Below are 8969 nucleotides of genomic sequence, written 5' to 3' on the forward strand. Positions count from 1 at the left end.
GCCACACTTTTAATTAATTAGAATCCCACAAACTTTACACACTGTGAAGAATAAGCAATGACATAGAATGATGCTTTTTCTTTTTCCTGTCAAAACCATGTAATTTTTCATGTCATCAGCATCAGCATGTTTTGAGCTATAAGAACACAAATAGTACAGCAGTGAAGGTGAAGAGTTTTGCTGATGCTCATAAAAATAAAATGAGACATTCATAGAGACTAACAAGAGGAATAATGTTATTCTTCTTAAATATAGCTGAACCTATCTCCTCAAAATTACCCCACACAAAAGATCAGAAATGTCAAACGTTTATGGACTTAAGTAATAGTTAGACATAACTATAGACACTTACTTGTTTCCCACATATTTTCTGTATTTGTCAGAAAAAGGCAAGTGCTTCCTAAAAGTTTGCAACTAAAATGAACAAGACCTCAAAAATGGGAAGAAAAAGTTAAAGAGTAATGATGATACCTGAAAAAAAAGTATTGAAACTGCAGGCAAATAAAGTATCCCTTATCTTTTACTTATAAGTCTCTAAAGTTAAAGAAAAACAAATATTTAGTAAAAGAAAACATTCATTCCATTAACAATATGATTAACAACTTGAACAAGAGAAGAAATCCTAAGAAATGTTTCATTTTGAGGTGGTCTATTAAGTTCAAGTTTGAAGAACAGAGCAGAAAACAAAGCAAGACCCTTACTGAGTTTAAACATGTATAGTTACATGTAAGTAGAGATGACAAAGTAAATATTTCTGCAACAGATACACCACACAGATCTGAAAAATGTTAGTTTCCTGCAGTACAGAGGAATTCATACTCAGAAGCTAGCAGTCTTCACTACTGAAGATGAAACAAAGTATTTACCTTTCAGACATGCTGATAAACTCTTCTTGATTTCAGCACAAGTAGAGAAAGACTAACTGGGAGTCTTTCTGAAAATTTCACCTCAATTTTTTTTAATTGTACAATAACGATTTTATATTTTTTCTTGAGTATCTGAAACACTTTCCTCAAACTTTAGTATTTAGCCAGGAGTCAAGTTTTATTACATTTCCTCACAGATTTGCTGGATTTTTTTCCTTTTGCTACTTATTAGCATCTATTTTTCCTCATGTTTTAATACTTAAATATATTTCCTTAAGAAAGAAAGAACCTCGTGACCATGGGAAGCAGTGAATGAATTCCTTATATTGCTTTATTTTTGTGTGCAGTTTTTCTTTGATGATTAAAAGGTCCTTATCTCAACTCAGGGGTTTTCTCTTACTTTTCTGATTCTCTTCCCTATTCCATCCAGGGTGAGAATGGGCAAATAACTCTGTGGTGCTTAGTTGCCAGCTGGGGTTAAACCATAACATGACTTTATGCAATGTGCTTTGAAAAATTTCAGGAAAACATATATTTCTTAAAGGACAGTGTGTATTTCCTTTAAATTTTTTAAATAGTTTTGATAGCATTTCATGCAGCCTTATGTCATTCAACCAATAACACTCCCATTAATTAAAGGGAATTCTTTTTAATTTTTTCCTTGTAGACAAGTGACCCTGAGAAAGAGTCTGGTGAATTCCATTTATAAGTATTAAATTTTCCTTCTGTTCTACAAATTTTAAAATTTTTGTACAAATCCATAGAAGTTTATGTTTTCCTTCTACTTATTTCTACAATATGTGTATCCATTTAAATTTTCAAATAGGCAAAGAATGCAATAATCTGTCACTGTTTTGAAAATTATGAAACACACTTCTTCCAGTGCTTAGACCGTCCAAGGGTGTCACAAGAGCTCAGGATAAAAATTTGAGCCTAATTAGTTCTGCATTCACTTGCCTTGATTTGGCCAAGCTACATTAAATGATTTCTTTATCATCCTGCTCTTGGAATTAGTCATGTATTCTCTGTAATTGTTTTGTGTTCTTAGTATATATGTCCTCTGCCTTGATTTAATTTTAATGTGTTTTTAAATTATATGCAGCAGTTTGCACATGCATGTGTTTGTTTAAGTAGATATGTGCACAAGATACATATAGAGATTCACAATCCAAATATTTTGTTTTGAACAATATGCATAGCACTAATTCTGTTTTCTAGTTCCAAGACTTTACTTTTAATTTACTTGAAAGTAATCAAATGTACCACAGAAATTGTCATGATAGAACAAATTCTTCGTCACTTGGCATGGTCAATTGTATTCAGCTCCCTCTTGGTTCTTGTATTCACCAGATGAAATTTTTGCAACATTTTAGTTTATTAACTCTTTAAAAATACCGACTTTGAACATTTAAAGGTTACTGGTCAAAAAGTCCCAAAAATCAAGCAAGAAAAATGAAACAACTAGAAACTAGTACTTCTTATGCGTCACAGTCAAAGGTGGCAATAAAGAAGAGCAGAGTAGATTTTTCTAAATTATATATAAATAATAATTTCTTTTATCAAAGCATGGGATTCTAATGATGTGATATTGGTTACTGTAACTTATGGGCTCCGCCAGAGTGACAAATAAAAACAAAATTTTGCAGCAGCTCTCCATTCTTACTCATCTTTCTACAATGAATATAAATCTGTTCTTTCATTCTGTATAAACATGTATCTGGAACTAGTCTCAGCAAAGAGGATAAAAGTGGCTCTACCCTGTCAGTCTCCTAGCTTTTGTTTTCTCATCCATTAATGAACAGCAAAAGTTACTGCTTGAGTCCTGCTCTTCCCTTGAAGGCTTTAAAAGCACCATACTTTGTCATTCTGCAGTAGTGGCATGTCTCAGCTATCTGCATACAGAAGTTTTGGAGGCTTGCACAAAATAAATGATTTTATTGAAAAGAAGATCACTAAAGAGTCTTAACTTGGCACTGTTAGGCATACATAGACCGAAATAGTTCAAAGTTTTGTGATTTAGACAACTGTTTACTGTTTCAGTTGACCATTAAGAATTCAGCAAACAGCACATAACTCTTCATCTGCCAAAGCCTTGCTTCAGAAAGGCCTTCTCAAGAATTAATTACTTGCACACCAATTATTGCTAGTTATACAAAAGTGCATTTGCAGAAACACATCACACGTACTTTCTGTCCACTTACTTTCTAGTAAATACTACACGCATTCATACTAGGAAAAAACATGGAAGAAATATCAAATAAAATTTCAATCTATGTAATTAAAATTTGTCATGGTTATCTGTAACTAAAAAAAAACAAACCCCAAATTACCTATTTATACAAAAAAAAGTCAGACTGCATTAAATAGTAATGACATTAATAAATTCATATCTAACGATGATATTGTAAGTGTTTTTATGGCAAATAAAAAAAAGAGATAATTGACACTAAAAAGAAAAGAGTCATATAAGAGTTGATTTACAATGCAGTTTTCAAAGGCCAAAACAAATTATCATACGCAAAGAATAGATTGAAATAAAAATTTAACTAAAACCAGGGAGAAGTGAAAACAAATAAAATGTAATGGCAAAGGAAACCAAAATAACAAAGGAACTACTGAAAGAACTCAGTATATAAACAAGATGACATGCAAAAATGGAATGACAGACAATAGGTAGCAAAACTCATCTAATTATCAGACACATTATGAGGGAATATAAAATATGAAAAGATTTCCTCTTGACAGTTTTTAAATTAAAGCATCTCAATTGTTTGGTTGGTTGATTTTGTTTTGACTTTGGTTTTGTTTCTGTTTTTTGAATCAGGAGTCCAAGACAGTTAAAATCTTTGAAAAGGAACTGCTTTGACTTTAAATGAGCATACCAAAGACAGTAAAAGTTTCCAATTTCCTAAACTATATTTAATTACAACACAAAGAGAAAAACTGCTACAAGTCATTCTTTGAAACAGACTTGCTCTAATAAAACATAAAAGACTTTGAAAAGTGATGTCTGCTCTGCCCACTGGGTCATCACAGAAAAAGAACAATTCCCATGATTCCCCCTTTTTGCACTAATTAGTAGGTCTAAGAAAACAAAACCAACCTTTCGATTCTCAGTTTTCCTATCACTTCTAAACTGTGGCTTTTGATGTGGTGCTTGTTGGCTGCAACTTCTCCATTCATATCAGGATCTCAGCTGAGATACTACAGGATCAGGGTACACTGAAATAAATCCAATTGAACTCAGAGCATGCCCTTTATCCCCTCTTCCAGAAGATTGCCTCTGCTTTGTAAAGCAGTTTCAAAGACAAGGTGACCAATCACATGCTTTTAAACAGAAGATCAGTAACACAGAAAACACACAGTAAACCACAAACAAGTCAGTAAGTCTCCTGTCATACATTTCTACAAGCTATGGGAGTTACAGCACAAGAAAAATCATAATAACAGCTTTGCTTGTCAGGGAAGTACCCACTGTGACTTAAGTAAACTCTGCTGGAGGAGAAGAAATGCATACAGATAAACACAAGCTCTTTGCTGCCTGGAATTGATAATAAATAGAACGGCCTCACTACTTACTGAGACTGGTTCTGTATTTTGGGATGCACTATTCTGTGGTAATGATATTGTAGTAGGCCTATAAATACCACAATATGGACTCTATTGATAAAACTATTCATGAATTTAGTCTCAATGCAATTTCTTGTGAGGTGTGTACTTTCTAAGAAGAAGTCCTTTGCCACAACTTTTTTTTTCTGGTCTACCAAAGGATTCACACTATCCTAATTGTACATGTAGCATTATTACCTTATGACTTGCCCTCATTCACATTTTCCTTCTTTGACTTCATAGAGTAAAGTGCAATGGTCACTATCAGGAGTAAAAACTCTGAGGTTTTTTAAGAAAGAAGAGAAGCAATAAACAGTCAAACAACAAAACCAAAATAGATGTTTCAATAGAAATAGGAACAGAAAAGGAGACAAGAATCAACCTTAAAAGATTATGGGAAGAAATTTTATTTCCTACAGTTGATGACATTTTCAGAACTTTTGAAGTCTTATAAGATTTTAAGGTATTTTAAGTCTTATAAGATGTAAGTCTTACTCAGTGAAAACTGTTCAATTTCTGTGTAAATAGTACATGGCTTATTTTTTTTTCAAAATTATAGTCAGAAGCACAATTTTTTTTTCTTTCTGTCATAATCAGGTTTATGGATTATTAAATCTGAATAGGTTTAATTCCTAATGCAAAGCTTCTCTCTAATCATTATAACCGAGTAGCCCTCTAGGACAAGGACAATTGGAATTGATAGCATCTGGTTATATGGTTTGTATGGAATTTGCAAGACCTTAAGATAAAGGTGTCTTCATCACCTTCCTGTGGTTTTACCTTACTTGGTTAATCTGTGACTGTTTTTTCTAATTCACTGGACATCTAGCATTAATTTGTTTTGCTTTTGTTTTTCCTTGTGTGATAGAGTCATTGTTTTATACAGATATCTGTAACAAGCAGGTAGCCTATGAGAATTCCATGTTTGTGATTAGAAAATAATGATGAAAAGTAGTGAAATGTAGGCCTGTTACAAAGGCAAAGGTCTTGAGAATATACACACAATAAAGTGCAGAGGAGAATATACACAGGAAGAGAACAGACATAGGATCAACAATGAAGACCCTGCAGCATTAAACAAAGCTTTAATGGTCAGTCAGAAAAATGCAGACCTGGATCTAGGCAAAACTGGTGTTATGGGCAACAAAAATAACTAAGACATTTTATATAATATACATAAAAGGGATTTGGATACAACACGGACCTGCATATCAAGGAAGAAAAAGTGTAAAAGCCTGTAAGAAAAATACAAATATGATCCAAGTACATCCTACAATAAGGATGTAGAAAACCTCAACATGAACATCATATTTCTCCTGGAGAAGGATTCACAAATACTGACAACTCAGCCAACAACTCCCAGCCACCACCATCACAACTGAAGCAAGACAACTCACCATTCAGAACAGGGCAATTAGAAATAACACCAAGAAAAAGAGACAAACTAAAGAGTATGCACATTATAATTTTAGTTACACTACTTTTATTTCTTTTTCTCTGGTAACATTTATTTTAAGCTAACAATTTCTTGTGTTTACTTATATGTGATGCCTGCTTCCTCTTTGCCTGTGAACAATATTTGCAGTATTTTGCAGAATGCAAAATTTTCAGAATGCAAAAATTTTGCAGAATGCAAAATTTTCAGTTACGCTTTTTGGTTGGGATTCCTCAAACAAGAGTTCTATTTATATACTATCTGTAATGTTGCAGAAAGTCAGATATAAGTATAAAACCAATGTATAAGTCACCAAGATTTGTTGCTGCTTCAAAATTGTTATGATTGGCTAGGACAGCCATACACCAGTTCAACAAGTAATGCTGTAAATTGGAGTGGACACAGAGATTCACAGATCTCTACTTGGCTGTCTGTTGTAAGGGGTTGTCAAGATATCATGAATATTAAAACTCATGACCTGAGATGCTTTTGAAACAAGAATAGCTGTTCCAGGAAAGACAATCTAATTTTCTGAAAGAATTTAGAGACATTTTGGAATGAAAAATGGGATTTAATTTTTTTTTTTCTACAAAAGACATACTAACAAAAGTAAAAGAGATGGTTTAAAAATAAAGATGAGGTTGAAAATATAGACTCTGAATTCACAGATCAGACATAAGCCTCAGGGTTTTCTCATCCTGTGGCACAGCAATACAGAAGGCAAATGAGAAAAGAGACAGAAGTCCAAAAATCTGAGGTTTAGGAGCCAAGACTGGCAGGAACTGCAACTGTCTCTGTCTTATGAGAAGTTCAGCATGAATAATGCATTTTCACTCTTCTCTCACCCCTCCAAAATCATATAAAAATTTTCTGAATGCAACCTGTGGCACTCAAAAACTTCCAGCCAACCCTGTTATATAGATACCTGGAATGGTACTCAAGTATTGCCACATCTGCCTTACAGTATTGTGGTGGTTTGCTTCTGACTGGACAGCAGGTGCCCAACAAAGCCACTCTATCACTCCACAGTCTCAAATGGACAGGGCAGATGATATTATGTGGGTAGAGAAAAGGACAGGGAGAGATCACTCACCAGTTACCATCATGCTTATTGGGGAAATTAGAATAATTTATTACTAGTAAAGTCAGAGTAGAATTATGAGAAGTAAAACCAAGCCTTAAAACACCTGGCCTCCAACTCCTCCCTCCTCTCAGACTTAACTTTATTTCCAATTCTCTGCCTCTTTCCCCTGCCTTCAGCAAAGCAGGACAGGGAATGGGATTGTGGTCACTTCATCACATGCTGTCACTGATTCTACTTTCTCCTCAGAGAGAGGACTCTTCATATTCCTCTGCTGCTTCAATGTGTGGTCTTGTGGTCTCTCCCACTGAGGTAGTTCTCCATGAAATTCTCCAACATGATCCCTTCTCACAGGACACAGCTTTTTGTGAACTGCTCAAGTCTTCCACAGGGTGCACACCTTCAGGAACAGATTCACAAGTCCAGAAAACCTGCTCCAGCGTGGGCTCCTCCAGAGACAGCAGGTGTATCTCTGCTCCATCCTGAACCCTCATGGGTTTCAGGGACAGAGCTGTTTTACCATGGGCTGCACCAAGGGCTGCAGGACTTCCAGCAAACTGTTTTCCAACACCTGCAGCACGTCCTCCCCTCCTTTACCAACCTTGGTGTCTTGCAGGGCTGTTTCCCCTCAGTCTCTCACATATTCTCATTCCTCTCATCTCTGTTTTTTTCTGCATAGTAATTTTTTTCTTCTTTAGTATATTGCCCCAGAGGTGCTACCACTGTTGCTGATTGGCTTATCTTTAGCCAGCAGCGAGTCTGTCTTGAAGCCAGCTGGCATCACCTCCACTGGATATAGGGGAAGCTTCCAGCAGATGATCACAGAAGCCACCTCTGTAGCACACTGCCACCAAAACCTTGTCATGTAAGCCAAATGCAAAAATTCTCTTTCTTTTCAAAATTGCATGTTTCCCCTTGGCTATTAAGGAACTTTTATTGCTGACAAATTATCTATTAAAAGCTTTATCAAATATTCCTTTGCTGTCCTCAGATTGATAATGCAAAAGTTAGTAATTGCTAGATATATGTGAAGGTGTATAAAGGATAGTACACAAAGACTTAGTATCAAAATTGTTTTAACACATCTGTTCTCTAAGAAAATCTCCTTACTTGTGATTGAGAGTATTTGTTAAAGCCTGCTCTAAGGAAAGATTATGACTGGTTTTGAAGGATGATATGGGCTTTGATACCCTATGGCATCAAGGGAAATAATAGTGAGGAAATAACCTGTTTTGTGGACAGTGTGTTCCGCTAACAATAATCAAAAGTCTGTGTTAGAAGGGACCTAGAAGGGGCATTGAGTGCAACTCTCAGTCCTGCACAGGATAGCCCAAGAACACCCATGTGCCTCACAGCATTGTCCAAATGCTTCTTGAACGTGGTCATATTTAATTCTTATTCTAGTTTTACATGACACAATTCTCTTAAGAATTAAATTTGTTTATGTGTAACCCAGACTCATCATGATGCATGTTTGAAATTTCCAAACTTCTTCTTTGCTTTATCATTTTTGTACTTTTGCCTACCAGTACTGATTCTGCCTTGGTGACACAGGCAGATCAAAAACATTTCTTGCTTTTATGTGAAAATCACAGCAGAACAAAAAAAAAGTACTACACATTCATAACTGTAGGTACACAGTTTGTGGTGACTGGGAGTGGGGCTACAGCAGAACCTCATCCTTAATGGGCTACAGTTGTGAAAAGCAGGTGAGCAGCATTGAAAGCAAGGAGACATGGAGCTCCTGGGTGCGCTGACCAATCATGGAAAGGAACAGAAGGCACACAGTGTAAAGCACATAAGATGAAGAATATAAAAGATTGAGCTAAAAGACAAGAAGGGTAGGTGCTTGAAGCCTTCTGCAGTGGTGTGGTGTTACTCTGCATGGGGATGCTTAAAGCTTTCTGAAATTGTATGATGGTACTCTGTGTACTGTGGCCATCTCAACTGCAGCATGTGCTGTGATGTGTGCTGCAGC

The sequence above is a fragment of the Ammospiza caudacuta genome, chromosome 1 (assembly GCF_027887145.1).
Source record: "Ammospiza caudacuta isolate bAmmCau1 chromosome 1, bAmmCau1.pri, whole genome shotgun sequence".
Classification (NCBI taxonomy): domain Eukaryota; kingdom Metazoa; phylum Chordata; class Aves; order Passeriformes; family Passerellidae; genus Ammospiza; species Ammospiza caudacuta.